Source organism: Mustela erminea, chromosome 6 (genome assembly GCF_009829155.1).
Source record: "Mustela erminea isolate mMusErm1 chromosome 6, mMusErm1.Pri, whole genome shotgun sequence".
Taxonomy (NCBI): Eukaryota; Metazoa; Chordata; class Mammalia; order Carnivora; family Mustelidae; genus Mustela; species Mustela erminea.
Window position 1 is genome coordinate 60,636,539 of NC_045619.1, and position 20,014 is coordinate 60,656,552.

The window sequence follows — 20,014 nt, forward strand, 5'->3', positions numbered from 1 at the left end:
ACTTTCGCCTTCACACCAAGATCAGTAAGAGGGGAAGGGTACCAGAATACTGCATGCTAGATCATTTTATGGACAAAACTCAGAAGTAGCAAATCTAACACGTTTAAATTCCATTATCTAGAACTTAGACACACAGTCGTACCTTTCAGTAAGGGAGAAAGGCAGTCTTTAATGGGATAGATATATGACCGGTCGAAACCACATTATGGAAAGGGATGAAGAACAGATACGGGGCAACAACTTACAGTGTGACATGCCCCTTTGTTAGTCAAAAACAACTTACAGGAAAGAAAAACATAATTCAGATAATACAGTACTTTCAGAAAATAATGAAAGGAAGAGCCAAAGCTGTGGGCTCTACACTGGAAAAGTATACTCCAGAGCAGACACATCCAGGAACTGAAGCCACCCCTGGAACTACTGAGTACAAACATTCCACTTTAAAGGCAAACCCATAAACAGAAAACTGGGAATTAGCTGTCACCATTACTGTTGCCACAGCTGCCTCCCAACACCCAGGAAGAGAGGAATAGATGGTGGAGTGTTGGTTTGGAAACCACGATCTTGCTTGGCAGTAGAAAAGAAAATCCAAAGCAACACAAACATTCCTTGCTTCCACCTTTTAAAATGTGTTCCAATACATCTTATTGGTAGAACCCAATTCTCATCCTGACTCCTGGGAAGTGTCACTTTAAGGCTTTCAGAATCTTCAGGCAGACATGTACAGAAGGAAAAAGGTTGGAATGGTGTTCAGTGAACCAATCTACAGCATTCGTCAGTGCTACTAATGAACAATGGGCTCCCCAGGAGAGCAGGTATCCTTAAGATACTGTTTTATTTCAACTAAATACCCTTTAATGAACCTTTCATTTGTGTTTACTCTTTAGTAATTGAATAATCCTTTAGAAAAAATGATTGGATTAATTTTACCAAGAATGTCAAAAATACATTTGTGTAAGGTTTGGAAATATCAATATCAATTTCTTGCTCCTTTATTCTAGACTTTAAACAAATATTTTTTTCTTTTAAAGATTTTATTTACTTATTCGACACATAGAAAGATCACAAGTAGGCAGAGAGGCAGGCAGAAAGAGAGGGGGAAGCAGGCTCCTGCCTATCAGAGAACCCGATGTGGGGCTCAATCCCAGGATCCTTAGATCATGACCTGAGCCAAAGTAGAGGCTTAATCCACTGAGCCACCCAGGCAACCTTAAACAAATACTATTTCTGAAGGTCTGAAAGTTCTATCTTGATAAAGACTTCATACTCTATTGAAATACTTTTTCCTTACCCCCCCAGGTTAAAGTGAATGAAAGAAAACAATTTACTTTTCATATAGCAGCAATGCAACTAACATTTAATTTCAAAATGACTTGATCAAAATGACATTTCTTTGTTGGTTTCCTAGTATTTGAAATAGGGATATACAAATAATTTTATCATATCTGCAGCTGCCTTCACCTGTTTTTCAATGAGGTACTAACTGTGTTCAAATCACCCTGCAAGGTAGGGCTAGGAGAAGGAAATGTAAGCTTCATGATAGCGAGGACCTTGCCGGTTTATCAGACTACACCCAGAATCAAGCAGTGCTATGCACCTATTAGATACCCTATCAGAATTCTTGACTTAATAAGCGAGGCCCTATTTTCAAAAGAATTTATGCAAATAATATTAAGAGGAATGAGCGGTAGGGAAATTGCTAAGCGTGTATGAAACATGCATGTTGCCAGTCTCGAGGTTATGAACTATAATGCTCTGTATGAAAATTTCAAGATTACTTTCAAATTCATCTTACTGTTAAAGCCTAGGTTGAAGAATCTTTCCCAGGTTTGAGGCAAGATTACAGGCTGACTAGCAAGAGACACTTATAGAACCTATTTTGGAATGTGTTTTCTAACAATTAAGGCATTTAACAAAAATACTTAAAATTAAAGTATTATTAACAAATAGATTAAAGTGGGAGGAAATAAACATATGTAGAAAAAGAAGCTTATATGTACTTGGATGTTAATTTCTTAATGCAATGAGCAGGAAAGTTTTAGGAGTCTATCCACCAAGACACTTAAAACTCTTGTTTCCAACACTTTTAACTCTGCATTTTGTAATAAAAAGCATAGATTAGATAACCTAAGGTAATATTAACACAATACACAGGAAATGGAAGAAACTGATACTGTAAAGATTGCCTTTTTCCCAAAAGACTTGGGATTTCAGCATTACGTCTTGAATGCTTTGTCTTAAATGCTTTGTCATTTTGTCTTAAATGCTTTGCCTGAAAAAATGAGTATACTTCTCGGTAAGAGACAAAGTTTTGCCTGTTTAAGTAGTAGGAATAGAACAAAACCATGAGAAATTAACTTACAGAAATAGCACAATTGTCCATCTGGTTTTATTTTTAATTAAAAATTCTACTGAAATAGGTAAGCGTACATATTAAGTAAGGAAATAAATGGTATCGAAGGGCATATTTTTACAGAAAACAGAGTACAAGGTACATTTCAGTACCTGTTCTTGTTAAATAATAGCTATCAAACTGTGCTAAACTTAATATTTCCGTTCCTCCAAGATTAGATTGTTCCTTTTCAAAACATTTCAGCTCCTCAGCTTCTCCTCAAATGTACACAAGTGGACTATAACATAGGATAAGAGACTTGTAGGTCCAAAAATGAAAAATCCAATTTTGCAAGAGAGTATTTTCTTAAAAATTAGTGGCCCATTTTAGGAATTAGTGTAAAGAGATAATGAATGTTTAGCATAAATGTATTAAGGAAAGATCATTACATGTAAAGCTATTTTTAAACCCTTCTACCTCTCCAGAGTCTCAAAGTTAAGAATCAAAATCTAGGTTATGATTAAAATATAAAAGAGCAACCATTTTCACTTTCCATTTCCAGGCGAAGCTTCCACTTTTTCTTAATCTCTCACACCTGTGTTGCTCTGTAAGGAAAGGAGTAGGAGGGAAGGATGCACATTTTAAAACTTTGATATTATAAATACCTTTTCATAAGCAGCACTGAGAGTGAATTAAATTCACAATTTTCTGTTCTCCATCCTTCCATCCAAGAAATCCAGTCTTTAAAAAACAAAACAAAACAGGGGTGGCTGGGTGACTGCTCAGTGGGTTAAGCCTCTGCCTTCGGCTCAGGTCATGATCTCAGGGTCCTGGGATCGAGCCCCACATCCAGCTCTCTGCTCAGCAGGGATCCTGCTTCCCCCACCCCCTTTCTCTCTGCCTGTCTCTCTGTCTACTTCAGATCTCTGTCTGTCAAATAAATAAATAAAATCTTTAAAAAAAAAACTAATATAAAATTGAAAGAAAGGGAAAAAAAAAAAAACAAGAAAAAGTGAGGATCCTATGATTATATTTTGGTAACAAAAAAATTGACCCAACATATTTTTGGTTGCTAAAACTTTCTCCAATAAAGGAAGCATGCTTCTGGCTGAACATACTTCTTGGATCAAATTAGACAATTTTATGGGCTGCCACAAAATTTCCACTCATTGCTCATTTTAACAGCAATATACCAAAATACCCACACCTATTTTCTTGTTAGCCTTCTAAATATTCCTTTTTATTTCTGTTCTCTTGAAATATGATTAGATAATAAGAAATATTTTAAAAATCAAAATTTACTACGGTCCTGAGGTTGAGAAAACAAAATTGACATTTTGCTAAACCTGAAAAAAAAAAGGAACATATTAAATAAAGAAAATAACTTGGTAGTCAAACTCACAGAATGGCTAGAGTAGCATTTTTAAGTGTTCACTTCTGCTTCTGCGAATTGAAACCACTTGTTCCTGTCCCCATCCACTCCTGCATTCAAATTCACAGTAATAGGAGCAAAAACACAGCGTAGAAACATGCTCACCTTACCTATTTTTTTCAAAGACATATTTTTGTTTGCATGTTGCTGTTTGGCACAAATTCTGTTTAGCACGGAGAAGTTAATTCATTGTTAAGTTCTGTGCTTTTTTCCATATAGCCTTCCAGGGTTTGATGAAAAATAGATTCCTAAACAAGCCAAACCTGCCAAACAGGAAGAAAAGCTTTCAGTGGAATCATAACGTTCCCTTGAAATAGAAGTGTTTTAGCTTGTACGAGCGTATTTCTCTCCTGAAAAGAAATGAGATCATGTTTCATTTCAGGAAGATTTATGCTTCAGGTAAGACATTGAAACAAGTAAACTTCCTGTACTTAACAAATACATAGAAGAGTATTTGAATTCAAATATACTGTTGAGGCAAAGTAGCTGCTTAATGATCTTGTAAAACTTAAATGGTAGAGGAGTTTAAAAGCTGAGTAAGTTTGTAAATATTCTCTGATACACTGATTATGCCTTGATTATCCCTTTTCTCCCTCTCTCCCTCTTTCCCTCCCTCTGTTCCTCGCGGACCCTGTGGCTATCGTATCCTTTATGTCATCTCCTAACTGCTCACTTTTATGTCCGAGCCAATTTCAGTCATGTCTGTTGGTAGATTTTTTTCTTTGTGCACATTTTCTTCCGTATCTTGAAGCTGGTGCTAGTAGTCTACAGACTGCATGCTGATGGTGGCTCCAAAAGGATTTTCTTCTTGTTAAAGAAAGGGTGGATATTCTTAACGTATAGGCTTCAAACGGACTGGAGTCCCTGCTGGAGAAAAGCAGCTGTTTTCTTTCTGTTTTGTCACTCCAGGCTGGGCTCCGAACTGGCAGCTCACTGAAGGCCAACGGGGTGTCCCAATCACCCCCTTACTTGCTGACCTGGCAAACAAATCGATTTCTAGTATTATTTCTGGTATTTCTGGTATTAAAGATAGAAATTATATGCCTTACTTAAAAAAAAAGCAATTATAGTATGTAACATGTATATAGTGTCAAACTTTTAAAATACTTTATCTAACGTCCTACTGTATATCAGATAACAGCAGAGAGGTTAAAGAACACATGTCACTTACGTTATGAATAACGTCACCCAGGTCATTTGAATCAAGGTTTTCTTGTTCCAGCTCAAGGGCTCTTTCCATGACATGCTACTCCATACGTGTCTACTTGCCATCTGGGCCACACAGAAAGAAAGTCTGTGGATTGAGCACAGTAAATAGTACCAGGACTGAGCGGGCAAAGATGGCTACAGCCAGCTTCTATGCAAAAGGATCACGTTAAGCAGATGCGTTTACTGATTCATTCAGTGAACAAGCTCATTTGTTGCTAGTGTCAGCCTCCGGGCCATGATTTCACTTTTTTTTCCTCTCTGAGCTGGGATCATTTTCGCCGTGAGGAAGCCCTCTTCAAGTAAGCAAACAGCACAGTATAATTCTCTAGGAGTTTAGAAAGAAAAAGTGTTATAGTAGTCGTTTCCTGTCTGGAAATATATTGGGTTGGATGTGTAATTAAATTATTAGTTTCTTTTCCAAATTTATGATCCGATAAAATGATATAGAGACAACCATAGCAAAAAATGAATCCTTGTAATTAGGCATAAACCTATTTCTTATCAGCTCTTAGCAATAGTCCTTTAATGATACGATTTGTACATTTTTAAGTTATTAGTTACTTTTCTGTTGGATGGAGTATTTTCAAGAATTGTTTTCTGCTACAAAAGATGATGTGTATCTTTGAACGTCTAACTTAGCACAAACGTGTTTCTTTTCTTGACAACTTTATTTTATATTTCTAAATATTTTCCTTTTTATTGTGATTTTTTGCTTTTTGAGTTATTTAGAAATGTTTTGAAGTTGAGTATTTGTGAGTTGTTTTGTAAATTATCTTCTTTTTATTGATATTTAATTATATACTGGGGTCAGAAAGAATAGTCTGTATAGTGCTGACTTTGAATTATGTTAGAAGTCACAGATTAGGGCTCCTCGGTGGCTCAGTGGGTTAAAGCCTCTGCCTTTGGCCCAGGTCACGATCTCAGGGTCCTGGGATAGAGCCCTGCATTAGGCTCTCTGCTAGGCAGGAGCCTGACTTCTTCTCTCTCTGCCTGCCTCTCTGCCTACTTGTGATCTCTCTTTCCGTTAAATAATAAATAAAATCTTAAAGAAAAATTGCCCATCACCTTTCAACAAAGTGATAAGGCAATAGTCTCCTTTAAAAAAAAAAAAAGTCACAGATTATATGGTCAATTTCCATAAGCAACACTTGTCCTTGAAAAGAATGTGTAATTTGCACTAATTGAATGCAATATTCTACATATGTCCATTACAATCAAGCTTGTCATTTTTTTCAACTCTTCTGCATGCCTAATGATATTTTATCTAATTGATCTATAAATCTTGTGAGATTTCTATTTAATCCTTTCATTATGAAAGTGGATTTGTCAGTTTCTCTTGTAGCAACTATTATGTGTAATGGCAGGAATTCTGAAGGAACTGCTTTCAGTACATACATATCTCAGATACCTAGAAGGTAAATTCAGTCTTTTAGTTCTAAAGTGCTTCTTTTCTCCTCTAGACATATTTTTTTTTGCAGATAGATCTGTTTGGGCTGTTTATAACATAATGACACCAGTTTTCTATTGTTACTGTTTGCCTGGGATATGTTTCCCTGTCCTTTTCATTTTAAGCAATCCTTATCCTTGCATATCTAGTATGTCTCCATACACCTCTCCATACACTTCAGATGGGCTTTTTTCTTTTTTAATACAATGTCACAATCTAGAGATTTTATAAAATATAGTCAGACTATTTACATTTATATGCTTCTGATACACACCTTTTCATTTTTACTGCTTTAGAGAAGGCTTGTATTTGTACGATTTTCTTTATTTTCCTGACATCATTGGACCTTCTTCCAAATTGATCAAGGATTGTCGTTGCTACTGCTTTCATTTCTTTCTCTCTCTCTGCTTTAGAAAGATACACCCTCTGTTATCTTAGTGGTTACATCTAAAAATTAAGCATGCATTCCTGAAACATCTACAATTATCCGTATCTGTACTTCTTCCTGGACAATACAAAGAACTTCTAAAATCTGAATCACCCAACCCTGACTTACATAGTCTTGTGGTCTAGTATTTAATTATACCTAGTTTATTTGATCTCCAAATTAACAATTATTATTGTTTGTACAACCAATGATAGTTTAGAATTATCCACATATTTACTATAATTTTTCTCACCATTCTTTATGAAAACATGTTTTCATCTTGTTCTACTTCTTGAAAGATGACAGTCTTGCTGAATATTGATTGACTTACATTCCTCATCCGATTTTTTCACCGTCATTGTTGGCCTCCTCTTTTGTTGTGATATTTTTGCTTAGGTTGCATTCTGATTATTTTCTTATAATTGTGCATCTCTGAATAGGAGTGATTTTTTTCTGAGACAGCTCCTTCTTGAAAGACTGTGTATGAAGGAAGTCAGAAAAATTAGCTATGTGAGCACACAGCCTGGATTCAGATCTATTGTTCAGAACATTTTCTCATCTACTCTACCTTTTGAGTAAACATTCTCCAAGACAGAAAGACATCTACCTGGCTCACATCGAAGGCTGGGATGGAAGGTCAGATGGGCCATGACAAGGTATTTGTCCAGCTAATTTAAACCAGTGTCACCACTTTTGTTCTCCTCTACCTTTTGAGACTAATGGCCCGTCCTCTAAAACCATGCATGGGATGTCTGCATGCTTGATTACTCAGCAACCCGGTTCTTCAATTATTTGGAGAATGCTCTTTCTTAGAGCCTTCATGATGATGTTCCTCACAGTATTGAAATAATTCTATAAGATCGGATTTGTTGTTTATTCATTGTGTGTAGGTGTGCGCATGTACGCATGTCCATACGCTTGCATATACACACGCATGGCTAAGTATTCAAACTTTAAGAAAATGTTTATCCAGAGAAATCAGCAATACATGTATATTCTGTTATCTTTACTCTGATCAATTATGTTCTGATTGAATCCCCTCAGATGTGCCCTATTTTTTGTTCCCAATGAGCTTTTAATGTATCCAAATCTAAGGAACTAAAAATAATTCCACACACCCATACCTAGTTTCAAATTATCTGAATACATTATTACACACACATACGGGCAGGCACACATGCACACACACACACACACTCAAACACATACATCCTCAGAAAAAAACTGCTGTCAGGAGGTTTTTGATCTTTTTTTCAAAACTTACAGTGATTTTATCCAAGAACACTGTATGCTCTTTGATGTAATTCACCATTATTAGCCACCCCCTACTACTACTACCACTTTATAGCTCATTATTTTCACTTGGTTGGAGTTTCAGAGTAGAAGAAGGGGGAAAATAACACCTTCTTTTTGTAACATGCATATAACATTCAAAATTACTTTCTTAGATCATTCTCAGGATTTTCAGCACCGTAAAAGGAAGACCATGGTCTTATCTCTATTCAAAGTCATATCTCCACTGTCTACCACAGTGACTGGAATAGAATAGGTGTTCAATATACTTTCATTTTATGAATAAGAAGACATAAACACTGATTGCCTCAAAGGGAAGAACTCACACAACACAGGCATAATGTTTTTCTAATCTTTGAAACAGAACAGGATAGAGGCCTTCCCTATGCCTTTCCAACAACTTACTTTAATTTTATTTTTTATTAAGGGTTCACATATTTACCACCACATTTGGTGGTAAAGCAATCCACTTTACTAAACTGTCATTTCATTTTTTGTGTTAATTTTTGTGAACTCATGTCAATTTCCAGTTACTTTGCCAACCACATAGCTTTGCTATTTCAAATTATTTTTAAACCTTTAGAGTTATCAAATAGTTTTCTATTGCTAAATATAACAGATGAAGTATACATATACTATTCCTTAAAATCACAAAACCATAAGTAGTGTGCAAAATTTTTAAAAAGACTAAAAATCTTCCTGATATGTATTTTAAAAGTACAGTATTTGGTTTGCTAATCTTTATAGATTACCATTTAATTATTTTTGGTATATGAGTACCATTTAATTATTTTTGTTACCTCATGCTTTAAGTTTATGTTACTATCAATCAACAATTTCTTATAATACTAGTTGTCCAAAAGATGATATCAAAATCACTGACATCAAGAGTGGGTTGTTGAGTTGATCTCTTAAAATGTAATAATCCTTTTTTCTAATTGTTGAGGGTTGATTCTAACTCTTCCATTTTCTAGCTATATAAGCTCTTAAAAACACTTACATGCTCTGTGCCTCAATTTCTTCTAAAATGAAGATATTGATAATGCCTATTCAATGAACCATCATGAAGCTTAAGTTTTGTATTAGGATTAAATGAGTTAAAAACAGGAAGCACTTAGAGTAATGCTTTGCACCTCTTAAGTAATCACTCAACAGATGTTTGCAATGGTTGTAATTATTAAATTTATTTTTTTCCTCCTAAGCAGCAGTTTCCAGAATATATTCTGACAGACAATCTTTCAGAAAATATTAATGAGCGTGGCTAGAAGGGGTATAGCCATGTCTGGGTATTCATTCTCGTGTTAACAGAACACAGAGTTAGACTTAGGTCTAGTCTGGGCTAATCCTTGTACTTCCCTCTCTGCCTACCACTGAACCCTCTGATTAACCCAAAAAATGTGCATATGATCTAAGCCTGTTCAATCCGATTCCTGCTCTAAATTTTCAAACTGATGTCATTTACTATCAGGAAAAACACATTTCCCAAAAGTCTCTACCCATATTTCCCATCCTGAAGAAAAGGTCCATTTTGCTGTAGAAAATACAGAAGCCAATGTATCTAGAGAAAAAGAACTTCAAGAGAGAGAAAGAGAGGCTTAGTTGTGACAGTGTTCATGTTCTTACTTCACATCATATTTCCTATTGCATTTTCTGCCACTGGTGACTAAGAGGCCAGACCAAAAACAAAAGTGCTCTCAAAAAAGTATCTTGAGTAGAGTAGTTTTAAAATGCTACAAACTATAGCCCTTTCTTGACATTTTACAAGCACAGTAAAATTTCTATGTATTTTTATATTAAAACAAACAAAAACATGCTTATCTGAGTGTAAGTAAGCATTTCTCAAACATATTTGGGCATTTTTCCTGACAACTTCTCATAGCAAATGACAAACTTATGTTTCACAGCACAATCTAATGTTTCACAATGGTTTGCGAACCACTGATACGGGATTCTCACGATTCCACATTTTAGTCCTTTATTCCCTATAAAACTTACTTTATAATTGTAATCCATATTTTTATCCAGGTGATTAACTGTGTCTGTCCAGTTACATCTATTAAGCAACCCAGTATTTCTTTCATATCTAACTTAAACTAAAACTGAAACATGCTAAGGTTGATTCATGCATTTTTCTTTTTAGTTTCTTTGATGCATATGTCTATAACTGTTTAGTTAGTACACTGTTTTAATTATTGTGTCTTTAAAATGTGTATTACTCTTCATACACAAGTCCCTACTAGTATTTTTTCCATCCTTTTCTTTACCAAAATGGCCTTATAATCAGCTTATCAGTTTCCCAAATAATGGTATGAATTAAATATATAAATTCTTCCAAAGTTTATATTTTTTAATTTCACATCATCTCATCTTGAAATATTATGCCTCCACATTTTTAAGTACTTAACACATGCTCCATACATTAGCATATCATTACAAATAATAATAATCTCCTCCTCTCTAATGGTTATACCTTCATTTATCTTATTGCATTGGCTGTATTTCTAAAATAATTGACAGGAAAAATAATTTTCTTATTCTTGATTTGAAGGAGAAATTTCATACTGTTTCTTCATTAAATAAAATTTGGTTGTTAATATGTGCAAATTATTTTTTATCTGCTTAATTTTTTTTTCATTTGTAGTTCACCATTTAAAAAATCATAAACATGAGAATATCAAATCCAAAAATTATTTTTCTGCTATGATTTATTGGTGAACTGTTTGTTAAGAGATTCAACCTTGGGCAGGTTAAAAAAGAAAAATTATAAAATGTAAACATAAAATTTTCACTAATAAGTTGTGTTGGTTAGAAATTCCCAGAAGCATCTGTTAATTCTCTTTTTAAAAAGTGAATACACACACATACACAGACTCTTATTTGATACACAAATGCCCATATCTATTATAACTTCTTTAGAAATTACAGTAAAATGCTCTTGATGCTTTTTGTTCTCTATTGTTTTCTAATATTAGACACCAATATTTACTATCTTATTTAATTTTGTGTGTTGGTGTGTGTATGTCTGTGTGCATATGGTATGTGTATGTTTGAGTAACATATTTGGCAACACTTTTAACTTTACTTGGATGCTTTTTACGTTTCTGTTGCAAAAATTACACAATTGAGAATATATATATATGTATTTTTTTTTTTAAGATTTATTTATTTGGCAGAGAGTTTACAAGTAGCAGAGAGGCAGACAGAGAGAGAAGGGGAAGCAGGCTCCCTGCTGAGCAGAGAGCCTGATGCGGGGCTCGATCCCAGGACCCTGAGAGCATGACCTGAGCCAAAGCAGAGGCTTAACCTACTGAGCAACCCAAGAGCCCCGAGAATATATTTTGAATGGTTTTTAATACAATTAGCTACTTACATTTACTGTCATTAGAGATGTAATTAATCCTGAGTCACTCTGTTTTCTGTTCTTAACTCATATTTTTAATTTCCTATTTCCCCAGTGATTATAATATAAATGTCATCAAATTTTGATTCTTCTAGCATTTTAGAAACTATACATGCCATTTGTCTTCAACTAATAAGACTCTATAATACATAACAATTTTACATATAGGTTAAAAATATGTATGAACTTATTGTCTTCCCCCGATTTTATTTATTTATTTATTTATTTATTTATTTATTTACTTAGAGTGTGAGCTGGGGGGCAGGGGCAGTGAGAAAATGAGAGAATCTCAAGCAGACTCCAGAGTGAGCACAAAACCCAACATGGGACTTGATCTCATGACTCTGATACCATGACCTGAGCAGAAACCAAGTCAATCGCTCAACCAACTGAGTTACCTTTGCACCCCTGAACTTATTTTTTCTTAATCATCAATAAGAATAAAACAGCATAATATAATCCCCTTTCTTCTTATAAAACAGAAAATTTAGCATGCCTTTCAGTTTTAGCTGAAAGGCTATGATTTTCATCTAGTTTATTAATACCAAATAATTTTTGAAGTTATCATATTTAAAATTGTGTTTACAGTAATTATTAAGTCTAAAGTCAATATTAACCAATTTTTAAAACTTACTCATAGTTCCCTATTCTTGAATTCTTATTTTGGTTAAAATTTTGTCAACCTATCCACCTTTTCCATTAGAAGGGTACAAATATTTCTGAGCACATATTTACATGCAAATACATTTTAGCTGATCTCACAAAATGGGAAACTGAACATTCAAAACGATGTAACTATCTAGCCATTGTTCCCTTGTCTTAAAGGTGAAGTCTATGTATAAGCTAAATTTTTCTTTCTTTTTTCTTCCCTCTTCCCACGTCACCTCCTCCTCCCACTTCTTTTTAAAGGTAAATACTTAATTTTTGAAATTTAATAAGTTTACATATTTTTTCTTTTTTTTTCCTGCTTGGGTGTGTATGTGTCGTGTACATATGCAGGTTTGATATGCATATTCAGAGCTTTACTCAGCCTACTTTGATTTACTTTTACAATCTTTAATGTTACCTTTCTATTCTTTCATTTTATTTTTAGAACTTCAGTATGATGTTAGCTGTGCTTTCTCTGTTGCATTTGCTATAACACTTCCCAATCATTTCTACCATTAGCTCCTTTTCCTTTGTATTCAAATTCCATTTTCTGCTGTGCCAATTCTGCTTTTATTTATTTATTTTTAAACATTTAATTAATTTGTTTACTTGACAGAGAGAGAAAAATAGAGAGAGCATGAGCTGTGGGGAGAGGCAGAGGGAAAGGGAGACACAAATGCAGGGCGCTATCCTAGGACCCTGAGATCATGACCTGAGCCGAAGGCAGATGCTTAACTGACTGAGCCACCCAGGCACCCCCCCCCCAATTCTGCTTTTAATGACTATTTTTAAATGTGTGACTAAATTTTTAGTTTCTTTACATTTCAACAGCTCATTAAGCTCTGTTTTTATTAACATCTCCCTTTTACCCAATTTCTTCTATATTTTTATCCTGTATTTTATTGCTATGTTATCTTATACTTTATTTTTATATCATATTTAATCAAACACATGGTTCCTTAATTTTATAAAAAAACATATAGTTTGGGGCACCTGGGTGGCTCAGTCAGTTAAGCATCTGACATTGGCTCAGGTCATGATATCAGGGTTCTGAGATGAGCCCTGCATTGGGCTCCCCATTCAGTGGAAAGTCGGCGTATCCCCCCTCTCTCCCTTTATGCTCCTTCCCCTGCTTGTGCTCTCTCTCTCACATAAATAAATAAAAGCTTTAAAATACATCTATAGCTTAAGTTTTTATAGAATTTTTTTAGGTTTACTATCGCATATATTTTTCAAAAGTAATTTTTCCTTTGTGTCTTGATTGTTAAAGTCATCTTACTTCTTACAAAATATTTTCACTTCGGGCGCCTGGGTGGCTCAGTGGGTTAAGCTGCTGCCTTCGGCTCAGGTCATGATCTCAGGGTCCTGGGATCGAGTCCCGCATCGGGTTCTCTGCTCATCAGGGAGCCTGCTTCCTCCTCTCTCTGCCTGCCTCTCTGCCTACTTGTGATCTCTCTCTGTCAAATAAGTGAATACAATCTTTAAAAAAAAAATATTTTCACTTCTCCTCTGTTGCTTTTTTTTTTTTTTCTCAATTACTCACCTTTCAGGAATGAAGGTTTTTTCCACTGATGACTCATATCATAATGTCTGTACCTTCTCCTGACTCATTTCATTTTTACCTGGTTGCTGTTAGAACACGTTTCTTAGTTTTTCAGCTAGAGGAACAGTAAATGTGAGCTGACTTTGTTTAATTACTGAACGCTAACAATCAATTTATCTAAATTCTGAACTTCATCTCTCTTGCTTTTGTTATCTGGCTGACGACTTTGAGAAGGTAAACATATTTCTAGGTAATTCTAATTGATATATAGTCCTTTTCCCAAAAATAGCCTACTTCTGCAATTTTTCATGACACTTTCTCATCTCCCATTCCCAGATGTAGTAAACCAAATGCTTAGGCACTGTAGACTCCAGATATTTGCAATAATGTAAAATTTAATCTTAGAAAGCATGTAAAATGAGAGTTGATACAGCAGCTCTGGCTATAGATATCTTTTTTTGGGTTAGGAGGAAAGCTGATCAGACTCTAGATCCAAATTAAGCAGTAGCAGGGAAATGAGTCATCTCCTTACCATTTTTCAGGCTGGCAGATTTATTCTCCTTCAGATAACAAAGCAAGTGTTTGCCATTTCTTCCCCCTTCTAATCAGATTGATCTGCTTTGACTCGTGTATAGTGAAAACTGGGGTGATCAAATGAATAGTTGTCAGTTTTTATGGCTGGTAATGTCATAGTCATACTATGAATATATATTGTTTGGTTTTTAAATTTTTTAAAAAGATATTATTTATCCATTTGAGAGAGAGAGTGGGAGAGAACATGAGAGGGGAGAATGTCAGAGGGAAGAGCAGACTCCCCGTGGAGGGACTCAAGCCTGGGACTCCGGGATCATGACCTGAGCTGAAGGCAGTCCCTTAACCAACTGAGCCACCCAGGCACCCAGGTTTTTAAATTTTTTTTTAAATATAGGATGAATTTTTTTAAATCACTTACTTCCAACCAGGCAGCATTCCAAAGAAAACAACTGAATTGATCTTGAAAACCCCAACTTTTTAAATTGCCATTATTCTAAGATAAGGAAACTGAACTCATTTACTAAACTCATGGTCTATGAACAAATTTTTATTTTGGTAATTTATAAGCTTTCCAGGATGTTTTAAAATTTTCTGATTCTGCCTTACTGTTTATTTTTTTCATCTAACCTTTACATACTGTTGAATAACATTCAACCAAGTAAATTTTAAAGATCTAATTGGCTTTATTAAACAATTCATTAATCAGTCAGCATCCTATCTAGCAAATAGAGGGCACTCTGAGGAGTTGTACACAATGGAAGGTTTTTATAAAAGGAGGATGGGGCAAGAAAACAAAAGAAAAGGATTGTTTCAAGCAAGGCTGTTTGCCTTGGGGGAAAGGCTAGGGGTCTTATGCAGATTACCTAATCTTCTTTTTGGGGTTGGGGGAAATGGAGGGGGCTCTAAGCAGACTCATTGGTGTGATTGAAAAAATCCTGACTGACAGTTAAGACTGAATTTCTGGAGGAGAATGAAACTGTAATTATATTAAGGATTAAGCCCTGGTTTGGAAACTAGATCTAAGTGACATTATTTCAGGCCTACGGTTTTCTTTTAAATAATACTATTTCACTCAATTCGTATCCTATGTTGGTTTTTAAATGCATTCTTATTGTTGTAGATCGTATGTAGTGAATATATGCCTTTTGAAGGTATATTTTAAGTAGAACACACATATTTTAAAGGAAGGCCTTGTGGTGTATGGGTTGGTACCACTGTATTTATATTATTATGTTTTTCTCCTACACTTTTTTTTTTTTTTTTGAGGTAGAGAAAAGCACGTGTGCATGGGGGGGAGGAGTGGTATGGAGGGGCAGTGGGAGAGGGAGAGAATCTTAAGATCTTAAGCAGAATCCACACCCAGCATGGAGCCCCACCTGTGGTTTGATCTCAGGACCCTGAGATCATGACCTGAGTCGAAATCAAGACTTGGACACTTAACTGACTGAGCCACCCAAGTGTCCGCTACACTTGGCGTTTTAAAAATTTCTAGGATCTCTCTCTAAATCATAGTCAAATCAAACTCATCATAGCAATAGCTCAAATATTCAGCTGGAAAAAAAAAAAAAAAGATTCAGCTGAAATCTTGATTTTTTTTTTTTTATAAACATATAATATATTTTTATCCCCAGGGGTACAGGTCTGTGAATCGCCAGGTTTACACACTTCACAGGACTCACCAAAGCACATACCCTCTGAAATCTTGATTTCTTAAGAATTCACATTATGTGCTAAAGATTATGTTAATATTAAATTATTAAGTACATACCTCTTTATATCTGTAATATCTTGAGCATTTATTTATTTATTTTTAAAGATTTTTATCTATTTGACAGAGAGAGAGAGAGGGACAAGCAGGAGGAGTGGCAGGCAGATGGAGAGGGAGAAGCAGGCTTCCTGCTGAGCAGGGAGCCCAAAGTGGAACTCAATCCCAGGACCCTGGGATCATGACCTGAGCTGAAAGCACATGCTTAAGTGACTGAGCCACTGAGGTGCCCCTATTTTGAATATCTAATTCACCTATAAATCTGAATGTATTTGGTGAAAATGTGGACATGTTTCTAGCTACTAGAACAGTATTGAATACCATGTGGCATGTGTGTCTCTGCTCCCACTTCTGCATCCAGGCAGATGGTGGTAATGGGGCATTATTGCTCCCTCAGCTTTGTCAGCCACACAATTCTTCTCAAACTGTGTCCTGGAAAGCAACTGTCATGTAATGAGATTTCATTTGTGTGATAAAACTATTTATTGCTTTAGCTTCAGATGCATATTAGAGTTCCCCCAAAAGAAAAATTTGGTATTGGTTTGCTTCTGCTACTTATTTCAGATATTTACAGAAAAGGTAACCTTTTGCATGTATGGAAATCTTTGCTAAGCTATGTTAGTATATTTAACAATGAAGCTTAAACTAGATGGAAATAAATATGATCAATATTTATTTATATAAAATATCAATTTTTATATTTATTTTAAAATGCCTAGATTCATGTTTTTTAAAAAGGTAAAATAGATAAAAACTTATATATTGGAGGATATGGTAGAAAAGCAATTTGCTTTAGTTTCATGAAATTAATGTTTAGCCCCTGGAATTGTCTTATTATTGTTTCCCAAGAAAATACTTAAGGGTTAAGTTCCTAGGTCAGATAAAACAAATTAGTCCAAATGATTTTGGATCAGGATACAATGAAATTAAGCTTAGTTATATAACTATTTATGGTTTTACTCTAATTCTAGGCAGTTTGAAATGCCAGAGAACAATCTATTGCTGGTACTTTATAATGTAAATGCATGTTTCATAAATTAATTCCTTTTAAAGAATAGTTTCACATTCTAAAAATGTGACTTGATATGCCTGAAATTGATTACTATAAACATACTAATACATTGTTATTTAAACAATTTCAAGATACTTAAACAGCTAATTTTAAAAACAAGATCAGAATTAACTAATGCTTTGTATTCTGTGCCCCTTCAATGTAAGAAGAGTGACAGAAACTCCAAGTTGCAAAATATAGAGGGAAGCACTTTTTTCCAGATGATGGTTAATCTATACAAGATGTGTTGTTGAAGTCTTTCACCTTCCTTTACTCCCTTTTCCTAAAGGGAAATCTGGCTCTCCCCAGGACCTGCTCCTTTGTAGCCCTCCTGTGGAAGCTATTCATTCTCCTATGCCCACTTACCAAGCAATAGGAGGCAAGGCCAAGGTTCATCCATATTGCTTACAGGTCCTTCATTTCTAAAATTCTATTTTTTTTTTAAAGATTTATTTATGGGGCACCTGGGTGGCTCAGTGGGTTGAGGCCCCTGCCTTTGGCTTAGTTCATGATCTCAGGGTTCTGGGATTGAGCCCCACATCGGGCTCTCTGCTCAGTGGGGAGCCTGCTTCCCTTCCCCTCTCTGCTTGCCTCTCTGCCTACTTGTGATCTCTGTCAAATAAATAAAATCTTAAAAAAAAAAAAAAAGATTTATTTATTTTTGAGAGCGAGAGAGAATGTGGGGATGGGTGGGTAGGGTTAGGGGCAAAGGGAGAGGAAGAGAGGAATGTGTGGCTCCTCACTGAGTGCAGAGCCTGAGGGCCCTTCATGGGGCTCCATCTCCTGAGACTGAGATCATGACCTGAGCCAAAACCAAGAGTCGGCGGCTCAACAGACTGTGCCACCCAGGTGCCCCTCTAACACTTTATTCTTGAACAATAACAATTCATATGTAAACTCTACTCTTCAGAACCCCATAACATCTTGTTCTATTGCCTACATCCCTCCTACTTACTAACATCCACTGACCTTGTTTCTCCACATCTATTAGGGATTTCTTCATTAGCTTAAAATTCTGTATCAGAAAGCACAATATGCTTGGCTGCCTTTTGTGTGTGTGTGTGTGTGTGTGATGCTAGCAGCCACCAATGCTTGATGCCAAGTTTTTATAATTCATGACTTGTTGTAAACTATTGATAACCCAATTTATCATTCTTTCTTCATTTATTAGCTGCAGTATTTCTACAAAGAGAAATTTCACCTTAGTTATACAGGAATCATTTCATATTAAAAAGGACAAATGTTTTATGATGTACTTTATTAACCCTGTGTTCTAAAAGGGCAATTAGTTGTATGTGTGTATGTATGCCATTATGAATGTATGCATTTAAACACATATGGTATGTTTACATCCATTTCAGTTATTACAATTTTTGGCCAATGAGAGCTTTTTCAAGTTGGCTCTCATTTCCTATTGGTGCACACTTATATCCTCTGATAGCTTTCTTACTAACTACACTAATTGGATCTCTTAAACTCAATTTATACATTATTTTCTCTACATCAGAAATGAACTGGTCCGCCAAGTAGCCTTGCTTTTAATGAGTAGTATTTCAATGTCACAGCCTGGATATTAGTGATGTTCATTGCTATTTAGATGGGCATTTTTTTTTAGGCCTTTCCAAGGAAGAATGCTATAAATAGGTAGATAGAGATGAGAAAAAGAGAGAATCTTTTTTTTTAAACTTCATGAGATCACCCTGATGCTTCCAGTTCTGATCCTATACTAGAGAGAACTCATTCTCAAGGGCACAGGGGATCCTAGAATATTCATTTGTTTTATCCAGCATTACACACTTTTCATTCTCTTATTTTTTCTTAAGATATACTCAAAGGAATTGAGCGAATTACTGCTTCAACTGCTTTATCATGCTTAAATAAAAATTTAACAATACTTAGAAATCAAAACATGCTTGAAACCAGGTCTCAGTGACTTGCTAGAAATTATCTCTGATGCATTGCACATTCTTTCTTTTTTTTTTTTTTTTTTTTTACAAGATTTTATTTATTTATTTATTTGAAATGGAAGGGGAGCACAGAGGGAGAAAGGGAGAAGTAGACTTCCCACTGAGCAGAGAGCCCAATGTGGGTCTCAATCCCAGGACCCTGAGATCACGACCCAAACTGAAGGGAGATGCTTAACCCACTATGCCACCCAGGCACCCATGTATCACACATTCTAAACAAAAACATACCCAATGTGTAAGTCTTAAATATGTTATTCATGAATTTACTTCTGCTTTTTCTAAGGCAAAATAAGCTTAACAGTATTCTACATAAACTGCCCCAAAACAAAACGGAGCCCGTGTCTATTAAAATTATTCTCATATTGTATAGTAGTATAAATTTTTGTCTACAAACTACTTGAAAGAGTTGTGTTTTATCATTTTTGTATTCTAAGTGTTTTGCACAGTGCCTGAGACACAACAACATACTTAAAAAAGAGGTACTGAATAAATACATGTACAAAGAGTAAATGCAGTTGATCTTTGAACAGCATGGGTTTGAACTGCATGATTATATACAGATCTTTTCAATAAAGAAAATTTTTTCGAGATTTGTGACAATTTGGAAAAATTTACATTTGAACTGTATAGCCTAAACAATGAAAAAATAAGAAAAAGTTAGGTATATTATGAATGAATAAAATATATGTAGAATGTAGATATAGGTATTTTTATTACTACCATAAAATATACACAAATCTATTATAAAATGTTAAAATTTATCAAAATCTACACACACACTTGCAGACCATACTTGGTTCTATTCAGTTGAGAGAAATGTAAACAAATGTAAACATGCAGTATTAAATCATAATTGCTTAAAATAAACTGTAGTACATACTACATTACTGTGATAATTTCATAGCGACTTTCTGTTGTTATTGTGGTAAGCTCAAGTGTTGCAAATATCCACTTACAATGCCACGT

At 35.0% G+C, this 20,014-nt stretch overlaps 1 protein-coding gene and 1 long non-coding RNA gene across 4 annotated transcripts in view; one reads left to right on the forward strand and one right to left on the reverse strand.

Moving 5' to 3' along the window:
- The first annotated feature begins 4,056 nt into the window (after positions 1-4,056).
- PIK3C2G (phosphatidylinositol-4-phosphate 3-kinase catalytic subunit type 2 gamma) overlaps positions 4,057-20,014 on the forward strand; it is a 359,509-nt gene continuing 343,551 nt past the window's right edge. Inside the window, exon 1 of one of the 3 annotated variants that reach the window (XR_004286866.1) lies at positions 4,057-4,163. The gene's annotated coding sequence lies outside the window, so the exon portion shown is untranslated. Of the gene's footprint in view, positions 4,164-5,194; positions 5,273-20,014 lie in introns of those variants that run through there. The other 2 variants (XM_032347455.1, XM_032347456.1) reach the window with 2 other exon arrangements.
- On the reverse strand, positions 4,158-6,808 carry LOC116593341. Its single transcript, XR_004286867.1, has 3 exons — positions 6,695-6,808; positions 4,936-5,298; positions 4,158-4,741 (listed from the first exon to the last, which is right to left on the reverse strand). It is a non-coding gene; the product is annotated as an uncharacterized LOC116593341 (long non-coding RNA).